This window comes from Tamandua tetradactyla, chromosome 8 (assembly GCF_023851605.1).
Source record: "Tamandua tetradactyla isolate mTamTet1 chromosome 8, mTamTet1.pri, whole genome shotgun sequence".
NCBI classification, from domain to species: Eukaryota; Metazoa; Chordata; class Mammalia; order Pilosa; family Myrmecophagidae; genus Tamandua; species Tamandua tetradactyla.
Window position 1 is genome coordinate 46,037,023 of NC_135334.1, and position 25,403 is coordinate 46,062,425.

General features: G+C 37.1%; 1 long non-coding RNA gene across 1 annotated transcript in view; it reads right to left on the reverse strand.

The window, feature by feature from the left end:
- LOC143643368 (uncharacterized) overlaps positions 1 to 15,556 on the reverse strand; it is a 306,117-nt gene extending 290,561 nt beyond the window's left edge. The window contains exon 1 of the long non-coding RNA XR_013156241.1: positions 15,149 to 15,556. This is a non-coding gene — a long non-coding RNA (uncharacterized LOC143643368). The remainder of the gene's footprint in view (positions 1 to 15,148) is intronic.
- Between the last annotated feature and the right edge of the window lie 9,847 nt (positions 15,557 to 25,403).

Below are 25,403 nucleotides of genomic sequence, written 5' to 3' on the forward strand. Positions count from 1 at the left end.
GTAAAGCTGATTTAAAATATACATGGAAATGCAATGAACCGAGAGTAACAAGACAATTTTGAGAAGAAACAATTGGGCAAGGAAGGTCTTGGCCTAGGAGATGTTAAAAATTATTTTAAAAACTAAAACAATTTGGCTTTAGCACATAGACAAGTAGAAAAACTGAACCCCATAGAGCAGGGTTTAGCAAACTAGACTGTGGCCAAATCTGGCCTGGCCCCTTTTTTATATAAATAAGGATTTTTTTGTAACACAGCTACACATATTCATCTCTACGTTGTCCACAGCTTTCTCACTACAACACTACTCTTGAAGGATACAAGAGACTCTAAGACCCACAAAAGCCTGAAACATTTTCTCTTTGGCCCTGTATAGAAAAATTTTGTTGACCCTTACACAGAGAACCCAGAAACAGACCTATGTACATATGACAATGACCTGTGATAAGTGAGACAAATAGTATTGCAAGTAAGTAGGGTAAGAATAGACTATCCAATGAATAATTCCCAGACCAAGTCTCTCCTAGATAAAATACGAAATTGGTCATCTACTTCACACTAAATACAATTCCAGGTGGACTGAAGAACTAAATATAAATTAAAAAAACATAAAATGTTAACAGGAGAATATGAAGTTAGAATAGGAAAGAATTCCAAACCGTGCTCAAAAATTACAAAAGAAGGGGACTTCTGGAGAAGATAGCGGCTTAGTAAGACGCGCGGATCTTAGTTTCTCCTCCAGGACAGCTACTAGGGGAGTAGAAACGACACAGAACAGCTCCCAAAGCCACGACAGAGATAAAAAAGACAGCGTACCCCATCCTGGAACGGCTGACTGGCTGAGAGAACCCGCTCTGGTGAGATCACCGACGGGCACGGGCTTCACCGGGTGGGGCGGCAAGTGGCCGGAGTCACTCCCTTCCCCCTTCCTGGGCCGGCTGGGAGAATTGGGCAGGCGGTCCCCTCAAACCGCAGCGGCTGGCGCCCACACCACGCGCAGCCCCCCGGACCAACTGAGAGAGTTGGATCGGAAATCCCCAGGCCGTGGAGAACGGTGACGGGGGGGGGGCCCTTCCAAACCCGTGACTCCCCGGAAACGTGCACTCTCCCGGGCAGGCTACTGCGGCTGGCGCCCTCCCGCCATGCTTGGCGCCCCGGGCCGACTAGGAAATTCGGACGGGCGCTTTCCCGGGCTGCGGCGGCCAGCGACCCTCCCCGTGTTCGGACCCCGGGCCAGCTGGCACTCTTCCAAGCCGCTTCGGCTAGCGAACCCCCCGGATGGTGAGAGTTTTCCAAAGTTAAAGGACCCACAGCACCTTTTACTGGTGGGACTCGCAGACAAACGTGTGCCACGAGCGCCACCTACTGGGCAGGATAAGAAAAACAGAACCCAGAGATTTCACAGAAAAATCTTCCAAACTTTTGGATCCAACACCCAGGGAAATCTGTCTAAATGCGCAGACGCCAGCAGAAGATAACGGATCACACTCAAAAAGTTGAAAATATGGCCCAGTCAAAGGAACAAACCAATAGTTCAAATGAGATACAGGAGCTGAGACAACTAATGCTGAATATACGAACAGAAATGGAAAACCTCTTCAAAAACGAAATCGATAAATTGAGGGAGGACATGAAGAAGACATGGGCTGAACATAAAGAAGAAATAGAAAAACTGAAAAAACAAATCACAGAATTTATGGAAGTGAAGGACAAAGTAGAAAAGATGGAAAAAACAATGGATACCTACAATGATAGATTCAAAGAGACAGAAGATAGAATTAGTGATTTGGAGGATGGAACATCTGAATTCCAAAAACAAACAGAAACTATCGGGAAAGAATGGAAAAATTTGAACAGGGTATCAGGGAACTCAAAGACAATATGAAGCGCACAAATATACGTGTTGTGGGTGTTCCAGAGGAGAAGAGAAGGGAAAAGGAGGAGAAAAACTAATGAAAGAAATTATCACTGAAAATTTCCCAACTCTTATGAAAGACCTAAAATTACATATCCAAGAAGTGCAGTGCACCCCAAAGAGATTAGACCCAAATAGGCGTTCTCCAAGACACTTACTAGTTAGAATGTCAGAGGTCAAAGAGAAAGAGAGGATCTTGAAAGCAGCAAGAGAAAAAAAATCCATCACATACAAGGGAAACCCAATAAGACTATGTGTAGATTTCTCAGCAGAAACCATGGAGGCTAGAAGACAGTGGGATGATATATTTAAATTACTAAAAGAGAAAAACTGCCAACCAAGACTCCTATATCCAGCAAATTGTCCTTCAAAAATGAGGGAGAAACTAAAACATTCTCAGACAAAAAGTCACTGAGAGAATCTGTGACCAAGAGACCAGCTCTGCAAGAAATACTAAAGGAAGCACTAGAGTCAGAAATGAAAAGACAGAAGAGAGAGGTATGGAAAAGAGTGTAGAAAGAAGGAAAGTCAGATATGATATATATAATACAAAAGGAAAATGGTAGAGGAAAATATTATCCAAACAGTAATAACACTTAATGTTAATGGTCTGAATTGCCCAATCAAAAGACATAGACTGGCAGAATGGATTAAAAAACAGGATCCTTCTATATGCTGTCTACAGGAAACACATCTTGGACCCAAAGATAAACATAGATTGAAAGTGAAAGGTTGGGAAAAGATATTTCATGCAAATAACAACCAGAAAATAGCAGGAGTGGCTATACTAATATTCAACAAGTTAGACTTCAAATGTAAAACAGTTAAAAGAGACAAAGAAGGACACTATATACTAATAAAAGGAACAATTAAACAAGAAGACATAACAATCATAAATATTTACGCACCGAACCAGAATGCCCCAAAATACGTGAGGAATACACTGCAAACACTGAAAAGGGAAATAGACACAAATACCATAATAGTTGGAGACTTCAATTCCCCACTCTCATCAATGGACAGAACATCTAGACAGAGGATCAATAAAGAAATAGAGAATCTGAATATTACTATAAAGGAGCTAGACTTAACAGACATTTATAGGACATTACATCCCACAACAGCAGGATACACCTTTTTCTCAAGTGCTCATGGATCGTTCTCAAAGATAGACCATATGCTGGGTCACAAAGCAAGTCTTAACAAATTTAAAAAGATTGAAATCATACACAACACTTTCTCGGATCATAAAGGAATGAAGTTGGAAATCAATAATAGGCGGAGTGCCAGAAAATTCACAAATATGTGGAGGCTCAACAACACACTCTTAAACAACGAGTTGGTCAAAGAAGAAATTGCAAGAGAAATTAGTAAATACCTCGAGGCAAATGAAAATGAAAACACAACATATCAAAACTTATGGGATGCAGCAAAGGCAGTGCTAAGAGGGAAATTTATTGCCCTAAATGCCTATATCAGAAAAGAAGAAGAGGCAAAAATGCAGGAATTAACTGTTCACTTGGAAGAACTGGAGAAAGAACAGCAAACTAATCCCAAAGCAAGCAAAAGGAAAGAAATAACAAAGATCAGAGCAGAAATAAATGAAATTGAAAACAATAGAGAAAATCAATAAGACCAGAAGTTGGTTCTATGAGAAAATCAATAAGATTGATGGGCCCCTATCAAGATTGACAAAAAGAAGAAGAGAGAGGATACAAATAAATAAGATCAGAAATGGACAGGAGACATAACTACTGACCTCACAGAAATAAAGGAGGTAATAACAGGATACTATGAACAACTTTACACTAATAAATACAACAATTTAGATGAAATGGACGGATTCCTGGAAAGACATGAACAACCAACTTTTACTCAAGAAGAAATAGATGACCTCAACAAACCAATCACAAGTAAAGAAATTGAATTAGTCATTCAAAAGCTTCCTAAAAAGAAAAGTCCAGGACCAGATGGCTTCACATGTGAATTCTACCAAGCATTCCAGAAAGAATTAGTACCAACTCTCCTCAAACTCTTCAAAAAAATCGAAGCGGAGGGAAAACTACCTAATTCATTCTATGAAGCCAACATCACCCTCATACCAAAACCAGGCAAAGATATTACAAAAAAAGAAAACTACAGACCAATCTCTCTAATGAATATAGATGCAAAAATCCTCAATAAAATTCTAGCAAAACGAATCCAGCAACACATTAAAAGAATTATACAACATGACCAAGTAGGATTCATCCCAGGTATGCAAGGATGGTTCAACATAAGAAAATCAATTAATTAATACACCATATCAACAAATCAAAGCAGAAAAACCACATGATCATCTCAATTGATGCAGAGAAGGCATTTGACAAGATTCAACATCCTTTCCTGTTGAAAACACTTCAAAAGATAGGAATACAAGGGAACTTCCTTAAAATGATAGAGGGAATATATGAAAAACCCACAGCTAATATCATCCTCAATGGGGAAAAATTGAAAACTTTCCCCCTAAGATCAGGAACAAGACAAGGATGTCCACTATCACCACTATTATTCAACATTGTGTTGGAGGTTCTAGCCAGAGCAATTAGACAAGAAAAAGAAATACAAGGCATCAAAATTGGAAAGGAAGAAGTAAAACTATCACTGTTTGCAGACGATATGATACTATACGTTGAAAACCCGGAAAAATCCACAACAAAACTACTACAGCTAATAAATGAGTACAGCAAAGTAGCAGGTTACAAGATCAACATTCAAAAATCTGTAGCATTTCTATACACTAGCAATGAACAAGCGGAGGGGGAAATCAAGAAACGAATCCCATTTACAATTGCAACTAAAAGAATAAAATACCTAGGAATAAATTTAACTAAAGAGACAAAAAACCTATATAAAGAAAACTACAGACGGTGATGGGCAGATCATTACCTAGCAGCCTGGGTGAGGAAAAAAAATAAAGAAAGAAAGAAAGAAAACTACAAAAAATTGTTAAAAGAAATCACAGAAGACCTAAATAGATGGAAGGGCATACCGTGTTCATGGATTGGAAGACTAAATATAGTTAAGATGTCAATCCTACCTAAATTGATTTACAGATTCAATGCAATACCAATCAAAATCCCGACAACTTATTTTTCAGAAATAGAAAAACCAATAAGCAAATTTATCTGGAAGGGCAGGGTGCCCCGAATTGCTACAAGTATCTTGAGGAAAAAAAACGAAGCTGGAGGTCTCACGCTGCCGGACTTTAAGGCATATTATGAAGCCACAGTGGTCAAAACAGCATGGTATTGGCATAAAGATAGATATATCGACCAATGGAATCGAATAGAGTGCTCAGATACAGACCCTCTCATCTATGGACATTTGATCTTTGATAAGGCAGTCAAGCCAACTCACCTGGGACAGAACAGTCTCTTCAATAAATGGTGCCTAGAGAACTGGATATCCATATGCAAAAGAATGAAAGAGAACCCGTATCTCACACCCTATACAAAAGTTAACTTAAAATGGATCAAAGATCAAAACATTAGGTCTAAGACCATAAAACAGTTAGAGGAAAATGTTGGGAGATATCTTATGAATCTTACAACTGGAGGCGGTTTTATAGACCTTAAACCTAAAGCAAGAACACTGAAGAAAGAAAGAAATAAATGGGAGCTCCTCAAAATTAAACACTTTTGTGCATCAAAGAACTTCATCAAGAAAGTAGAAAGACAGCCTACACAATGGGAGACAATATTTGGAAATGACATATCAGATAAAGGTCTAGTATCCAGAATTTATAAAGAGATTGTTCAACTCAACAACAAAAAGACAGCCAACCCAATTACAAAATGGGAAAAAGACTTGAACAGACACCTATCAGAAGAGGAAATACAAATGGCCAAAAGGCACATGAAGAGATGCTCAATGTCCCTGGCCATTAGAGAAATGCAAATCAAAACCGCAATGAGATATCATCTCACACCCACCAGAATGGCCATTATCAACAAAACAGAAAATGACAAGTGCTGGAGAGGATGCGGAGAAAGAGGCACACTTATCCACTATTGGTGGGAATGTCAAATGGTGCAACCACTGTGGAAGGCAGTTTGGCGGTTCCTCAAAAAGCTGAATATAGAATTGCCATACGACCCAGCAATACCATTGCTGGGAATCTACTCAAAGGACTTAAGGGCAAAGACACAAACGGATTTGCACACCAATGTTTATAGCAGCGTTATTTACAATTGCAAAGAGATGGAAATAGCCAAAATCTCCATCAACAGAAGAGTGGCTAAACAAACTGTGGTATATACATACGATGGAATATTATGCAGCTTTAAGACAGGATAAACTTATGAAGCATGTAATAACATGGATGGACCTAGAGAACATTATGCTGAGTGAGTCTAGCCAAAAACTAAAGGACAAATACTGTATGGTCCCACTGATGTGAACGGACATTCGAGAATAAATGTGGAATATGTCATTGGTAACAGAGTCCAGCAGGAGGTAGAAACAGGGTAAGATAATGGTCAATTGGAGCGGAAGGGATACAGACTGTGCAACAGGACTAGATACAAAAACTCAAAAATAGACAGCACAATAATACCTAATTGTAAAGTAATCATGTTAAAACACTGAATGAAGCTGCATCTGAGCTATAGGTTTTTGTTTTGTTTTGTTTTGCTTTGTTTTTACTATTATTACTTTTATTTTTTTCTCTATATTAACATTCTATATCTTTTTCGGTTGTGTTGCTAGTTCTTCTAAACCGATGCAAATGTACTAAGAAATTATGATCATGCATCTATGTGATGATGTTAAGAATTACTGATTGCATATGTAGAATGGTATGATTTCTAAATGTTGGGTTAATTTCTTTTTTTCCGTTAATTAAAAAAAAAAAGAGAGAAGGGGTAATTGGAGCTGAAGGGATACAAACTGTGCAACAGGACTGGATATAAAAACTCAGAAATGGACAGCACAATACTACCTAATTGTAATGCAATTATGTTGAAACATTGAATGAAGCTGCATGTGAGGTATAGGTTTTTTTTCTCTCTATTATTGTTTTAATTCTTATTCTGTTTTCTTTTTATTTCTTTTTCTAAATCGATGCAAACGTACTAAGAAATTATGAATATGCAACTATGTGATGATATTAAGAATTACTGATTGTACATGTAGAATGGAATGATTTCTAAATGTTTTGTTAATTTTTTTTAATTAATAAAAAAAATTACAAAAGAAAATCTTATGTTGATAATTTTGATTACATAAAAAAATTAGTAATCAGGACACCACAATGAACCTTAGCACACGCTTTCTCTGCAACCTGGAATTGTCTTCTCACAAATATTTACATGGCTAGCTCTCATATTAGATGGATTCTCTCTGAAGAAAATACTGATACATAGATTTCAGATCAAGTAATTTGAGAAGAGATCTCAAGAAACACAGGTAGATGAGTGGGAAAGTTGAGCATGAAAATGAAGGAAATCAATACGCATGTGTTAAAGAGCAAGCCAGTACTCTCCAGAAGGCTCACTGGTATTTCTAGAAGATTCTGAGCCTTTCGATCTTCTAATTGTAAAATGCACTAAGTTGAAACTACATCAGAACTGCGAAGCAACTTTTTCGTTGGGGAAAAATGTTGGTTGAGAATCAGAAAGCTCAGATTTTAGTTCATAATCTTTCCCCCAACTAGGTCTGTGGCTTTAGAAAAGTTTACTTAAATTTGATAAATTCTAATTTCTCATCTGAAAATTGAAATAATAATAAGTACCTTACATAACAAGTTTACTATTAGGATTGGGTGAGTAATATATGAAAGTACATGTTTAATGCATAAGAAGCTTTCAATATGCATTCACAATGTTATTATTGTTATAATTAAAATATGGAAGACTTGGCTCACAGGGCTTTTTATACATTTTAAATAGGTTCATGTAAGTGAACATTCTGTCATTTATTCACCAATGAATTAATTTGGTCAACAAATATTATTGAGCATCCACCGTATGTTAGACACTGGAAATACATAAATGAATAAAGCTTGGTTCCTTGAACTCAAAGTGCAGCATGGGAGAGAGATAAAAAAGCAGATAATAATTTAAAAAAAAACAATACAGTTTACTAGATGCACTGGTTGCTACAGAAGTACGTAACACAACTGGAAGATTTCACATGGGAGGTGATGTTTAAGCTGTATCTTTAAATATAAAGAGATTATAGGCAGGCAGAGAAATAGAGAAAGGCCATTTCAAGTTCAGGAAATAACATGTAAAAAACATGAAGCAAGACAATTGTGGTATCTTGTAAAGAAACTACACCCCTTTTAGCGGAGCAAAAGGTGCCTGCAGGGAAGGAAAAAGAGATAATATAAACAAAGAGAAGTTTGTGAATCAGATTGCACATCACTCAAAAAATTGGAATTCTATCTTGAAATGATGGAGTGATGTTGAACAAATTTAAAGATTTGAAAACTAGATTTGTGTTTTTAGTGAAGGTGGTTGTAAAGTGCCTTCACTTTAGAGTAGGAAGGATTTGCTATATGGCAGAAACACAGAGTTTTAAAACCAGTTAAAAGGTCTTAAACTTCATTTAAAACCAGTTTAAATGAAGCAAAATATAATGAAGATCTAAACCAAGGTATTAGCATTGGGAATAGAGAGAAAGAGTATGATTGACACCTAGGAAGAAAAATCAATAGAGACTAACTGGATTGAGGAAAGGAAGGAGTCAAGAGTGACTTAAAACCAACAATAAGGGGGTGCTAGGATAGTTCAGTGGTAGAATTCTCACCTGCCATGCAGGAAACCCAGGTTTGATTTCCGGCCCATGCACTTCCCAAAAACAAACAAACCAGCAAACAAATAAACAAACAAAAATCCAACAAATGGTGCTGCAATAACGGGATACTCACATGGAAAAAGAATGAAATGTGACCCTGCCATACAGCATATACAAAAATACCAACAATAAAGAGATAAATGAATATGATTGAATCCGTCTTGATAGAATGAATTATTTTTATAAATAATTAAAACAGTTAAAACCTAAACAAAACTACATATACAATTTTAATGACTATATATTTTTATACTAATGAGTGATTATTCAGACTTATGAAAATCTACCTGTTCTGACCCTATTAAACAGTGTAGCTGTTGCTTCCATTGCCCTATTTCCGTCTCATTTCCTGATCCCTTTTGTAGTGTTACTACCCAAGACCCATGTTAATTTGTGCTGGGATGGTGACTTAAAGATTTAACTACTATTATTTTTAAATTTTTCTATTACACATATCCAAATAAACATTAAAATTAAAAATTTGCTTTTCTGCAAAGAAATATTTCTGAAGCATATCAATTCTGCCACACTATTCCAGTAATGCTACCCATACAGTCAGATTTGTTCTGTGCTTCTTTGACATATCCTACCTCCTTGCAAGGGGGTTTATTTTGTTCCAAGTCTTGGCAGAAAAAGAATCTCCAATTCAAGTCTGACCTTTAAATATCTCTGCTACTACACAGATATTCTAAGTGTCATGACTTAGCCAACGATGGAATTTCAAATATTCTCCACAGCAATGGCCTCCTGGAATTTCAAAACTGAGTGGTTTACATACTATGTCAAGGTAGCAGCATTATTAGTATTATTTTATTATTAGTTTCTTACACAGAAGTATTTTATATAGCCAGTAGCACTAAATACATTTGCTTTTCTTTTCAACTTGGTTTAGTTAGTTGATAAAACGACTGGCACATAAGTGGATGATAAATACATATTGAATAAATGAGTTAATGAATCAACAATTTTGTAAAACAATTGGTCATTTTTATTAAAAATGAGAATTTAATTCATATCCACATGACCCTGTATAAACAAAATTGAAAAATCTTAGAGGCAATTATCAGTCACAGGTGCTGGTAAGAAAAAGATAATCAGCACTAACTCTCGATGTCCAAAGCAAACAGCGCCCATGGAATCAAAGGCAGACGTGATGAAGGCTCAGGAACTAAGATGTCTCTGAGGTTCGCCAGCAGAAAGATTATCCCATCCACCAACTCTGTACAGCGTACTGTGTACCATTGTCAGCACTGGGGCCATAACAACCTCCGCTACTTACCACGAGGGAACCCCATGCTGCTATTGCAGCCTGCCCCACACTGTATCCATTCCTTCTTCTCTGTATCACTCACTCTAAGGACAAGGCCTTTCTGAGGAAAAGTTGATTGTCTGATTATAGGACACAGGCTCAAATTCTGGCTTCCAGGATTTATCCTTTTGGGTTCTCGGGCAAAAGACACAAGATCGATTTCTCCACACATGGGAAGGAGATAGTATGTCAGGAAGATGGTAGTTACAGGGAATCCTGTATATGGACAGCACACAATAGAGCTGTAGGAACTTCATAGGACTATAAACCATCACTAATGATGCATTACTTTTATTATACCACTTATCACAATGGGTCACTTTTAATATATGTGTCTGACTCAAGTGAGTTCCTTCAGGCCAGAGAAGATGCATGGATTCTTTAAAGAATGATTAATTAATGTCACCCTGCTTCTAATGTACTTTTTGCATAATATGTAGCCTATTTTATTTAAGAATTTACACATGTGTGATTTTAAGATGCCCTTTTCTATTTTCTACCTATTTTGTAAGATTCCACTGTGGTAACACCTAATCAAAAGGTACTTAATAAAATTAAAAATGACTTTATTTTGTTCATTCCAATATAATCTACATCACTAAATGTCTTTGGGTCATAAACTTCTGGAAATCTCATTCTGCCAACCCTTGTGCTGGAATTTTACAACCGTCATCTGAACCATAACACCAGAAAATGATATTTTGTTCCCCTGGGTTGAATCATGCTCAGGGTAGCCTCCTTTTATTGTCTTGTTGTTTTTAATAGAAACACACTGTCTTTACCTCTCTACTAACTCTCTTTATAAATTGTCTGTTGTTTTATATTTGTGATCTGTTTAAAAAGTAGCAATTGAACTCAAATCATATTTGAGGACTCAGAGTTCAGCCAAGAATTCAATTATGTAAATTGAAAGCAAATGCCAGTGAAAACTAAACTAAGCTAACCTCCTTAATGAACTGAGCCCAGGTTGGGGGAGGGGGGATGTAAACTTGGGGAGAAAGATCTTTGCTCTAGTATTGGAAGATTAACAAGCTTTTTTTTCTCTCTTCCTGCATACAATCTCACAGCAAAATTCAATAGGATCATCACCTACTGTCCCTTCCATCCTAAACATTATCTGTAGCCGTCATTTGAACCATTGAACTGCAATTGTTCTTTATACTCTCAGGTGGCTTTGCCTTCACAAAGGGTCCTGTTCTCTCATTTCTGCAGGTATAGATCTGTACTGCTGAACAAACAAAACAAGGCAGAAAGCAGGCAATCAATGAACCCTGGTGGGGGGGTGGGGGGAGAGTTTTAAAAGACAGACGACTGGATGATGCCTTGGCTTTAACACAAAGGCTGGAGGTTTTATTTCTATGAATGCACACTTTCAGTTTGAAAAAAAAATCCTTAGAAAATTAGTTCTGGAGGGTATCTAAGAGAGAGCGTGTGTGCATGTGCGCGCGCGTGTCTGTGTGTGTTTGCTTTAATATTGGTTTCTATGGCTTCTATGATGTTCTATAAATGTGTTTTAGGTGCCGTTTCAGGGAATGGCAGCAAAGTAGGCTGTCAGGGGTCCTCAACATCCTACCTTAACGAGCACAGCATTTCTCGTATCTGTTGAACGCATTATCTTTCCACTTAGTTGAGGAATGGCTTCCTCTGTTAGGAAACTGTTTGAAAAAAATCTAGTTCAAGTGAATACTTCAGTTTGTAGTTGCATAAAATGAGATCAGAAAGGTTAGAGTAGTAACCAAGGTCACTCAGTGGGTATTAAAAAACCCTATTCCTCTTTCACAAACGGTGTGTTTCCCACCAGATCAAGCTGCCTTTTATTCAATCCACTAAACCCTAGTCATTCCATCATTGATATTCAATAAAAATGCTCCCAGCACACGAATTTAGAAAGGGGTTTTAAACTCTGAGTTATTTTAAATAATCAAAGAAAATAATAAGAATAACTGATAAATGTAGAATTATTAATAATTTGCTAGAAGATATTTGTATAAGTATGAAGCTCTTGTTGAATCAAGAAGTCAATGACTCTCAAATCTTTTTGAGAGCAATATAAACAAAAGGGACATGTCCAAAGTACAAAGAGCAGTGCTTTCAGTAAGTATAGAAAAAGCATTGCAGATAGAGGGAAAAAAGCATACAAAGGTAGGAAAGCATGTTAGGTACTTTGATACATTGATAAATGAGGAGATAAATTATATTTAGTAACCAATTAAAATAATATATGTCAAATGGTATTGATAGACACTTTGGAATACAAGACAGGATTCAAATGAGATACACATGTATCAGCATAAGAATGCTGAAATACGAGGGCATCCTGAACTCCCAGAATGCTTCTTTTGTCTGCAGGCTAATATCTGAGGTCCTGATGTACAGGAGAGAGTTGAAGCAAACTTTTGGGGATTGCAAATTATTTCCTGATTATTGTAGCCATTTTCTAGCTGAGGGGACAGTTTATGCCTCTGTTCTCCTTAAATGACATACATATTTTACTGCATGCTCCTACCAGTTTGGTTTTTCTCAGTAACCGAAGCACCTCTGATTCCAAGCACTCAATTGCATCCAATCAGGCTCCACTTCTCAACCTGTTTTCAGGTCACATTTATATTCAAAGTAGCTGTGTTGAATCAGCTGCAATGCAAACTTTCAATGAAAGCCTCAAGCATGAGACTACAGCTTCACATAAATACCTCTATTTAAATGTAAAGTGATACGCACACATTTGATCAGTAGTTCAGAAGGACTGTTCACGCAGATAACAGTTGTCCATTCTTTGAATTAACAGTACACTTCCTTATGAACATGGATAAGCCTTGAGAAGCCACTGTGTTTTACCATAGACCTTATTTTTAGGCAGATGATTACAGCTAAAAAAAAGAGCTCTTGCTCATATTTTTAGACTAAGGAATCTAAATTTGGTGTCATTCTCTTTTTCCTTAGCCATAGTTCTACCAAATCCAATTACACAAGAATCCAAAGATTACTGAGGAACAAGCAGAACGAAGCCACTGGCCTTTAAAACTATCTCCAGTAGTTTAATATATTGTAATTGATGGAATTATTAACAGTTTCTTGCCTTGAGAGCATATATTTTTAATTGAAAAGCACTATCATGATGCGGGAAGTACGAAAAGCAACCTAATGCTGAAAACCTACTGATACTGAATTTTGTTCATAAAGCAGGTTAGAATTATCTGTCATCTGGGGCATCAGTATTAGCAATAGGCCGTTCGAACAGCCAAAAAAGCAAAATCTAACACAGTGGAAGATGAACCCAGAGAACAGGACTAATTTAGTTGACACCAAGAAGACCAGAAGGGACAGTGATAAATTTGATACATGTCCAAAAGACAGAGCTAAGAGAGGACTTTGTGGTCTTTGTACTTTGTTATTGATCTGCTTGCTGGACTATTTAATGTGTCTGGTAATAATACATTATTTCCTCAGCTTCAGACTTAAAATGTGATAGTAAAAATTAATAGAGTAAAGACTATTTTTCTCCTTTCTGGTGCATTTTTACTATGCTACGTTTGTCATGGGAATATTAAGAAGTTATACACGTTAATAGCCCTCTTATGGGCTATGATGATTAGTAGTTTGAGCATTGGCAAATGGGTGTGATGTGTCTAAGAATTCACTCGAGGGCCTTAGAACACTCTCTTGAATTCTAAGCATCTTTGAGTGCATGAACTTGTGGAGTGGATACAGGCTCTGGTGTCAGACAGACTGAGCTTAGGCAAGTTATTTAACCTCACTTAGCTCATACGTGGAAATAATAAAATATAACCCACAGGGTGGTTGTAGGTTTAGAATATTGCAGAGAAAGTGACTAACAAGTATCTGACACTGAAGAAGTGGTAACCATCATTTTTCCTTCAAGAAGCAGACCATAAAGAACAAAAATCAATGTCCTAAATTCTAGCTGCGCATCCGATTCACCTGTGGTACTATTTTAAAATAGAGATGCCAAAGCCCATCTGAAGAAACAGTTATTCAGTACGTATGTGTAGTTGCCTCTATTTTTTTTTAAAGAATTCCACAGGTAATTCCTATGTCCAGTCAAGACCGATGGCCACTCTTCTAAAACTAATTTCCCTTCTTCAAAGAACTCAAAAGTTAAGAGGAAAGAGAACTTCAATGAAGAGTCAGCAATATCTAAAACACTGCCTTTTATCTTTTATCATCCACTACCATCGTGCCATCTAGCAATGGGTGTGTATAAACAGATAGATGCTGACCATGATTCTACAATCAATATATAGTTCCATGAAGTAAAGGAGATATTTCTAGGTGAAAGATAAACATTTGAATCAATACCAGCCAGCCAAGAAAATTCACCTCCGTGAGAGCATTGCTAGCTCTGTTTGGGCTATAGTTCAAAACTACAAAAACAGGAATCTGAACTTTGAGACCATCTGGCCAAGGCTTCTGCCCTGGATTCAAGAATTGCAAAACGTGGTGGGTGCAAATTACTCCCACACTCTCAACAGCGCTGCCTCTCTTCACGTCTGACCCTCCCACCATATTCCAGAGCAGCATTTGGAGCCCAATCAAATCCACAACTATAAGACCAGTGTAGAGAAGCTGAAATTGAGAGGAATCCAACTGTGAAAAAAAAAATGTTAAGCTAAACAATGTCTCTCTTAGACTACAACGATGGAAGCAACCTGCACTGAGCGCAGGATGGTGGATCAGATACAGCAGAGCTCAAAGCACTTTAGGTCACTCCTCTGATTTAAAACCAAAGTAAGAGTAATTCAAACACATTAGGGTAGCATTTGTTTTTTTTCTTCTGTGTATTCATTTTCCAAATGAAATAGAGGAAACATTTCAATTCACTAAATATTACTCTCTTTGGGTGCTGTTAGGCACAACGTTTGATTAAAACACTACCATACACATGTCAAAACAAACCTGATGGAGCCTTATGCATACTCTCCATTCAATCATTAAAAAAAAAAAAAAAATAGAACAGCAAACACTTCCACAATGCTTACTATGTGCCAGGAACTGTTCTAAGTGTTATTCACATATTAATCCACTTAATCCTAAAAATAAGCCATAAAATAGGCAATTTTTTTATACCTTCATGTGCTGAATTCTCCAGGTTCTCCTTCAGGAAGGAAGGATATATTCCCCCAGCTGCTGTGAGTCCTGCTTAGAAGCTGGCCCTCAGCTGTCTGCAATCTTCGGAGATCTCTGGCTGAAGAAAATAGACTGATCCATGGTTATGCCTCCTTCTAGGGGCAGTGTTCACTCAATGATTAATCACCATGCAGGTGCAAAGACCTGGTCCCCTTGCTCCATGCTGGGACAATTCTGTAGGTGTATCCCAGTTCCAAAGCTCACCATGGGGTTGGTGGAAGATGTCCTTGCAATTGCATCACAGATCAACTTCTCCCACTGTTCAATCAGGCTGCCCCTGTTCCACATTTCAAAGAGCACTCTCAAATAAATGTCTTCCATGCTAATTTCTGTTTGAGTCTACTTTCCAGGAGTAGCAATCTGCAACAAGTCACCCAGATGATATGATTATCTCAGCAACCTCTCCGAAACAGGGATCCACTTAACATATTCTAAAGACTCCAATGTTGATATCATTTAGGTTTTTCATTGTGGCATTCCCTCTCTATACTCCACTCCATTCTTATTTCATCCTCCAGCATTTCCATGTCTTTTTACTCCACATTCATAACTCTTAAGAGAAGACCTGGCTGGTCACTTACCATCTGACAAGGTTCTTCTCTTTAAGAGAGACTGTTAATTAGGTACATTAGAGAGGCTTGTTTTCCAAGATGTAGCCTATAAATAGTGATTCTTGCCTAGATTTCAGATTTCTGAGTCCAATAGTGATGGCCAGGATAAAAGGAACACCACAAGGACACCTGCAACCTTATGCCTAAATTCAAATTTCTAGCTGTTTAACTCAAAAAAGGACTTTAGATGTAAGAGGCATTTAAATTTTTATGGAATTACTAACTTGCTAATTTAGTGATGTTGATAAAGAATCTTCATCATTTTCCACTAAATCTTCCAAGTTCCATAAAGTCATGAAAATGTAAGTAATTCTACCTAATCTCTTCTGTTGACTACTATTATTGTGTCTGGCCAGTACCCCTGCATCTTCTTTTGGAAATTACTACTCATTCACATACCATTCACATGGTGCTGGTTGGTACAGATTGTTATTGCATCACCCCATCTCCCTTTATCACCAGATGATGATTCAGGGGTGAACATTTGATCTGTGCCTGGTCAGTAAGATTTCTCCCTAGCATTTTCCTACCTGGAACTGAGGAAGAGCCTTATTCCCAATGTAAGATATAGCCATTGGCCAGCAAATTCAACTCATTGAGCATGTAGCTATGTAATGTATGAGAATAAAACCTCTAAAAATGAGAGCAAGGTGCACAGATGATACCTAATTCCAGTGGTCCCTGAAATCCAACTTTGGTTCTCCTGTTTCAAAAATGTATTTATTAATTCCTTCTTTCATTACCTTTCCATTTATTCTTCCACTAACTCCCAATTTTTTGGCAACAAAAATAAGTCCTTAAGTGGTTTATTTGCCTGGCCTTTATCTCCTTTAATTTACCTTTTTTACAACAGCTAAAATGATCCCTCAAAAACTTGAACTAATCATCATCTCCTTTCCTAAAATCCTTCAGTTTTCCTCATTATCTGTTAGGGGAATCTTAAGCTTGTTAGCATGAAATGCAAAGTCCTTCACAATATCAACCTAACTTACCTATCCGCCTGCATCCTTCCCACATATTTGCAATTCATTCTGCCTATGCTATACTCTACTCAATTACTGCTCTAGTAACATCATCAAGTGCCTGCATGGTAATTCCAGATCACGAAAAAGGGTGCCCTCTCCATAAAACACTCCCCAATTCCCTCTGGTCAAGTTGGTACTTAATTCATCATGTTCTCATGACCCACAATCATTTATTTGTGGATCTGTGTCCACCACTATCTTACAAATCATGGAATTTCAAGGGTGAAGATGAATCTGAATGGAGGAAAAATGAAAAGGAAAAGATATGTGATACAAATCTCACAGTTCACTGAAGAAATTATATATGCAGTTCACTTAGTTTTTAAGAAAAAGATATGCAGAGAATGATTACTGTTTGTATAGAAGTGCCAAGCATAGAAAAATATTTGGATAAACACACAAAAAAATAAAATTTAGCATGGCTCAATGTACCAAAGTGATGGCTCACATTTACCCTGAAAACTTTTCAGCTGGAATAGTTGTGTATGGGTGCTATGCTTCTCCCAATGACTGTTTACATTATTTCTTTTCTTCTGTTTGCTTTAGGCTTAATTTGCACTCCTTTCTACAGTTCCCTAATGTGGAATCTTAGGTTACTGATTTTAGATCTTTCTTTGTATTCTGATATATACAGTTGATGCTATAAGTTTCCTTCTAAGCACAGATTTTGCTGCATTACACAACCTTGATTAGTTATATTTTCATTTTAATTTCATCTAAAATATATTTTCATTTCTCTTAAGACTTCTTTGATTCTTGTTATTTAGAGGTGTGTGCTTACTTTGTAAATATTCAGGGACTTTCCAGCTATCTTTCTGCTATTGATTTTTAGTATAATTCCATTGAGTACTGGTAACATAACTTTTTATTATCTCTATTATTTTATGGCTAGAGAAGTATGTGCATTCTATTGGTATCAGGTGGGGTAAAATGTAAATATCAATTAGATCAAGTTGATAGATATGGATCCCAGCTCAACTACATCTTCACTGATTTTCTGCCCACTGAATCTAGCAATTACTGACAAAGAGTATTGAAGTCTCCAATTATCATTGTGCAGTTGTCTATTTCTCCCTACAGTTCTATCAGTTCTGGTTTTTTTGTTGTTGTTTTTTTACATGGGCAGGCACTGGGAATCAAACCCGGGTCCTCTGGCATGGCAGGCAACCATTCTTGCCTGCTGAGCCACTATGGCCTGCCCCCAGTTCTGTTTTGAGAACAACTTTTTATTGTGAGATATAACATATATACAGGAAAGTGATATTTCACAGTATAGTTTAACAAGTAGTTACAGAGCAAATTTCAAAGTATGGTATTGCTTACAGTTCCATAATTCCAGGAATTTCCTTCTGGTTCTTAGGCTAGAAACAAAAAAGAAATATCTATAAAATGATTCAGTAGTGATAATCATTTGTTAAATACTAACTTCTCTGTTATAACTTCTCCCTCGCATTTGATCATTCTCTCAATCTTCAGGGATATTTGGGCAATGACCATTCTAATTTCTTCACATTGAAAAGGGGTATTGACATTAGGGGAAGGGGAATGCAACTGCTTGATGTTCTGGGAGAGGCGAGTGTCTCTGAATTTCAGGGCTTATCAGGTATAGGAACAATCTGGAGGATTTACGTTTCTGAAAAATAAACTTAATAGGTAAAAATTTTATAGAGTCTTAGTAGAGCTGTGGATTTTCTTTAGGGTTTTCGGGAATACTGTTGACTGGAGCTTGGCATACCATGTCAATCTGTAATATCTGGTTGAAGCTTGCAGAATAGTAACCTACAGGATGACCTCTCAACTCTATTTGAAATCTTTTAACCACTGAAACCTTATTTTGTTACATTTCTTTTCCCCTTATGGTCAAGCAGGCATTCTCCATCCCATATTGCCAGGGCCAGTCTCATCCCTGGAGGTCATGTTCCACATTCCCAGGGAAATTTATATCCCTTAAAGTCATTTTCCCATGTAGCGGGGAGGGTAGTGAATTTACTTGCAGAGTTTGGTTTAGAGAGAGGCCACATCTGAACAACAAAGGAAGTTCTCTGGGGGTGGTGACTCAGGCATGTTTATAAGTAGGCTTAACTTTGTCATTACAGAAATAAGTTTCATAAGGGTCAGACTCAAGATCAAGGGCTTGGCTTACTAAATTGGGAGTCCCCAGTGCTTGAGAGAATATCAGGAATTTCCCAGGTGGGGAAGTTAATAGTTCCATATTTTTTCTCCAGTTCCTCAAGGATCTTTGCAAATACTTTATTATTATTATTATTATTATTATTATTATTATTATTATTATTATCTGCCTTAAATATTCTGGCATGCTTGGTATCACTTTAAACTCTATATAATCACCCAATCTCATTCCCTATTCTAGGCTCCATGACCTCACTCTCAATTTTTGACAATATTCATTGATCCAGAGAGAAAAATAATAGATATAGACAGCCACACAAAAGAGAAAACCCCAAAGACATCATATCCCTTACCCTGAGAATTATTTACCCTGAGAATTATTTACCCTGAGAATTGGAGTGATACTAGTAAAGTATTGCAGTTAAATATGGTCCATAGCTGCAATAGGTAATTTTTCAATATACCACTCTATTATTATTCTTCATACAAGTATCATACATTTGAAGCAGTTTATGCAAGAATGTATTTATATTTGTAGAATTAGTTGGTGAGATACATGATTTTAGACAACCCCTTTCAATCATATTCATCTTGAAGAGACATTATTACTTACAATCTCAATAATGAACTACCATTTACTCTATCCATTCCCAAACATTTAAATCAACCTCGTTTACAAATCTGTGCATCATTAGTTAACTGCTTCCCACTTTTCTAGCTTCTGTCTCTAGGTCCCCTGTATTCTACATTTTGAGACTCGGAGTTTACATTTTTGAGGTGGCCTATATTAATGAAAATGATACAGTGTCTATCCTGTGTCTAGCTTATTTCACTCAGCATTATATCTTTAAGGTCCATCCATGTTGTCGCATACTTTAATTAATTTTATTGCTTTTCTCAAAGAACCAAATTTTGATTTTATTGATTCTCTCTTTTTTTGTTGTTGTTGTTCTCCAATTCATTTATTTCTCCTTTGACCTTTATTTCTCTTCTACTATTTGCTTTAGGATTAGTTTGCTGTTCTTTCTCTAGTTCCTTGAGGTGAGCAGTTAAATCCTCAATTTTTGCTCTTTCCTCTTTTTTAATATAGGCATGTAGGGCAATAAACTTCCCTCTCAGAATTGCCTTTGATGCATCTCATAATCAAAACATAAGTTTTGATATGTTGTATTCTGATTTTCATTTGTCTCAAGATATCTATTGATTTCTCTTACAATTCTTCTTTACCCACTGATTTGTTTAAGAGTGTGTTATTTAACCTACACATATTTGGAAAAGATCTGGTTCTTTGGTAGTTACTGATTTCTAGCCTAGTTCCATTGTGGTCAGAGAAAGGGCTTTGAATAATTTCAATTTTTTAAGATTTATTAAGACTGGTTTTGTGCCTCATCATAGGATGTATGCTGGAGAATGTTACATGAGCACTAGAGAATGCGTATCCTGGTATTTGGGGATGTAATTAGTTTATCAAATTGTTTAGATTCTCTATTTCCTTGTTGGTCCTCTACCTGGTTGTTCCATCTATAGAAGAGAGTGATGTATTGAAGTCTCCCACTATTATTGTAAAATATATATTGCTCCCTTCAGTTTTGTCAATGTTTGGTCATGTACTTTGGAGCTCCTTGATTGGGAACATAAAAATTCATAATTGTTATTTCTTCTTGGTGAATTTTTCCTTCTACTAATATGTAGTGTCCTTGTTTGTCTCTTAGATATCTTTGCATTTACAGTCTATTTTGGCTGATATTAATATAATACTCCTGCTTTCTTTGGGTTACAGCTGGTGTCATGGTCAGGTTCATGTGTCAACTTGGCCAAGTGTTGGTACCTGTTTGTCTGGTTGGGCAAGTGCTGTCCTGTCTGTTGCAATGAAGACATTTCATAGAAGTAAATCATGATCACGTCAGCTGCATCCACAGCTGATTCTATTTGTAATCAGCCAAGGGGAGTGTCTTCTGCAATGAGTGATGCTCAATCTAATCACTGCAAGCCTTTTAAGGAGGATTCAGAAGAGACAGGCTCTCTTTCTTCCTGCTTCGGCTGGCGAGGCTCTCTTGTGGAGTTCTTCCAGACCCTCCATTGGAATCGTCAGCTTCACAGCCTGCCCTGAGGATTTTGGACTCTGTATTCTGGCAGTTACATGAGACACTTTTATAAATTTTATATTTGCGAGTGTTCCCTGTTGATTCTGTTTCTCTATAGAACCCTAACTAATACAGCTGGCATGGAATATCTTTTTCCACCATTTCACCTTCAATCTATTTGTATCCTTGAGTCTAAGATGAATCTCCTATAAACAGCATATAGATGGATCATATTTTTTAATTCATTCTGCCAGTCTGTATCTTTTAATTGGAGAGTCCAGTCCATTAACATTCAAAGTTATTAATGTTAAGGCAACTCTTAAATCTACCATCTTATTCTTTGGCTTTTATTTGTCAGATTCATTTTTTTCCTTAATCTCTTTTTATCCTTTAAATTACCCTTACTGATACTCTTCAATTCTGTGTCTTCCTCCAGACCTCTGTCTCTTTTGTCTTTTTTATCAGCCAACAGAACTCTTTTAATATTTCTTGCAGTGTAAGTTTTTTGTTAACAGATTCTCTCAGCATGTTTGGCTATGGAAATTGTAAAGTCCCTTTTACTTTTGAAGAACTACTTTTCAGAATAAAGAATTCTTGGCTAGCAATTTTTCTCCTTCAGAATCATAAATATATCATATCACTGCCTTCCTGACTTCATGGTGCCTGTTGAATAGTCTTATGTGGCTTCCCTTCTATACATGGCAGACCGCTTTCTTCTTGCTGCCTTCAGGACTTTCTCCTTTCTCTTCAGCATTTGACAGTCTGATCAGTATGTGTCTTGGGGTGGGTCTATTTGGATTTATTCTATTTGGAGTTCACTGGGCTTCCTTGATTTGCATATTTATGTCTTTTATAAGAGTTGGAAAATTTTCCCCAATCATCTCCTCAAATACTCTTCCTAGTCCTTTACTCTTCTCTTCTCCTTCTGGGACACCAATGATTCTTATATTTGTCTTTTATAAGGGTTGGAAATTTTCCCCCAATTATCTCTTCAAATACTCTTCCTAGTCCTTTACTCTTCTCTTCTTCTTCTGGGACACCAATGATTCTTTTATTTGTGCTCTTCATATTGTCCATCATTTCCCTGAGATCCAATTTTTCCATCTTTTTTGCCATTTGATTTTTTTTGCATTTGAATTCAATTGCCCTGTCCTCTAGTTCACTTACCCTTTTTCTGCCTCTTCATATCCGCTGTTGTGTGTCTCTATTATATTTTTAATTTGATCTACCATATCTTTCATCTCTATAAGATCTCCTATTTTTCTATTTATTCTTTCAAATTCTTCTTTATGCTTTTCTAACATCTTCTTGATATCCTTTATCTCTTTAGCCAGCTCACTGAAGTTATTTAGGAGATTTGTAGGAACATCTTTGATTAGTTGATTCAAGTTCTGTGTCTCTGATGTTTTTTTAATTTGGCCATTTGGCTTCATCGTTATCTTCTTGCATCTTCATGTGCTTTGTGATTTTCTGCTAGCTTCTAGGCATTTGAGAAGATTATTTTGAAAGTTGATTTCCCTCTCTTTTCTAAGATTTTATAGTTGGTTGGGTTTGCATTGAAGGTCAAAAAAGCAGTTTGCCAGAGTGTGCTTTCACTGACTTCCCAGCAGATGACTCTCTTGGGCCCCCTCTTTCCCACAACCCCACCACTCACTGCAGCAGGGTGCTGGGTCGGGCTATAACCATGCAACAATCCGGTCAGGGTTGGTATTCTCCATGTGTGCTGGGAGCTGGTGAATCCAGTATATGGATGGGATATCCATATTGGATGGGCACTCTACACATTGAGTGATACCCTGTCTGAGGGCACAATGTGTCTGGCAAGACCCAGGCTCCTGCATGGAAAGGCCTAGGGCTACAGGATGGAGAGTTTCCACTTCCCCAGCCAACAGTCAGGAGTGATTTTCTTTTCACCATCCAGCAACACCTGGGTTTGTATTTGGGCACAGTCTGACAGTTGGATCATCCATGCTTCTCAGCCAAAACATGGCTGGGTTCCCATAGAGGGCATGTAGACCAGCTCCAATGGGCCTAGGATAGGGTCTGGAGAGGTTCTGAGCAGCCCTGCAGTTCCCTGGCACTTTCTGGCCTGCCCAGCAGATGAAGGTCTTCAGTAACTCAATTGTCCTCAGAAGCTGTTTATCTCCTAGAGCCCAGGCTACCTCTAGTCAGGCAGGGCTGATGCTGTGGGATTCCTGCGCCTGTACTTTGCTGGACAAAATCTGTTTCAGTGTGGGGCTGTGTCCCCCACTACTCACAGTGGCTGATTCCTTCAGTTGCCCTAGGCTGCAGCCATTCCCCACGCAAAGATCCAGCCTCCTGCTGCCATTTCCCTCATGGGTGGGGGTAGGGGACCAGGATTCAGGACTGGAAACACAGTCTCCGCACAGGTTTCCTCAGACTCTTCATCCTTCACTGACCTGTGCTTTGAAATGTCTTCCCCTGTCTCCTGAGTCTCCAAACAGTTGATTTGGGTAATCTTAGCCTGGCTGCTTGCTGCTTTTAGGAAAGATTTTGCAGTCCTCTCCCTAGTCCTCCATTTTGTACAATTCCTCCTTGCTGCCCTTTTGTATTCCACCATCCCCCATGGCTTAAGTCCTTCTGTGGGTGTCTGGGCTTGGGTCTCTGTGTCTGGGTATAGGTGGGGATCTGTCTCTTTGACAGCCGTGAAAGATTTTGTAGCATGTGTTCCTGGTGGGAGGTAGGCCAGGCACATCCCAGCCGCCACCTCAATGCACTTCCCAAGGTGTGTGAAACTGCATGAGGGGGAGGGGAGGTGACTGGCTGAACTGGGACAGAAGTTTCCTACCTGATATTTTTATCTTCAATCCAGTGTCTGTAGGATCCTTCTCCAGTCTATAGCTTTCTCCAGAGTTCGGAACACGTGAGTATCGTCCTTTTATTTTCCACTGAATCTCAGTAGCATTTACATCGCTATGTTGATAACATCCCTCCTCTATCAGATTTTGTCTCTTGTATTTTGCTGTTCTTTTGTTAAGAGCATAAACTTTTCAAATTGGCATGTCTTCTTGGAGAACTGATCCTTTATAATTATAATGTCCTTTAAATCTCCTTTGTCTGAAATTAATATAACTATCCCAGCTTTATTTTCATTAGTATTAGCATGGCATATCTTTCTCCATCTCTTTGTTTTTATGCTGACTTACTTATAGAACACAGAAAGGGTAAAAGCAAAAGTATGGAAAATTCGATGACAAAAAAATCAAGGAAAGAAAGCTGGTTTATCTATACTAATATCAGAGAAGGTAGACTTTAAAGCAAGAAGCAACATTAGATACAAAGAGGCATATTTCATAATTTTAAAGCGTCAATCCATTAAGAAGATCTTAAAAAACTAAATTTGCATGCATTTAATTATATAGCCTATAAACACATTTTAAAAACTGACATAATGAAGGGGAAAAATTAACAAACCAACAAACATAATGGAAAATTTAGCACACCTCTCTCAGAAACTGTTTATGCATGCTAAGTATCAGTGAGGACATAGGAAATTTGAGAACTATAATCATACTTGACCAAAGTGAAATATATAGAATTCTGCACCTAACAACTGCAAAATACTTATTCTCATCAAGTGTTTATGCAATATTTACTGACCATATACTTGGCCATAAAAGAACTGTCAACAAATTCTCAAGGGATTTAAAATTATATTTTCTGACAATGAAATTAAAGAATAACATATTCCAATAATAAAACATGAGAAAATCCTTTCAATGGAAATTATGTAATAGCTGAACTACTGATAGTGAAAACATAACATATAAAAGCTTAAGACAGTAAAATCTATTTTGTGGGATATTTATAGTCTTAATTATGTATATTGAAGCCAAAAGATAGCTGAAAATTTAAGAGTTAATAATTAAATCAAAACAAAAGTACAAGAAAGGAAATAAATAAGAGTAGAAATTAATGGAAGAGAATAAATATACTATAAAGGAAACCCACTTAGTCAAAAGTTATTTGAAACACTAATAAAATTTATAATACCCTTAGGAAGATTGACCAAGAAATATAAGAAATAAAGTACACATTACCATTATAGGAATGAAAAGGAAGAAACCAATACAGAGTTCTCAGACATAAAAAGTGAATATGGGGATAACATAAACATATAAGTGCTAAAACAAATTTTAATATTTACCCAAATATGAAAATTATTAGAAAATTAACTTCCCAAAACCCATACAAGAAGATTTTTAAAAATATCTATCTAGTCTTACATTCACTAAAACATTAAACATAGAATTTAATACCTTCTTGGAAATAAATCCACACTCCCACTTAGCTTTACTGGTGAAAGATGACAATGCTTAAGAAA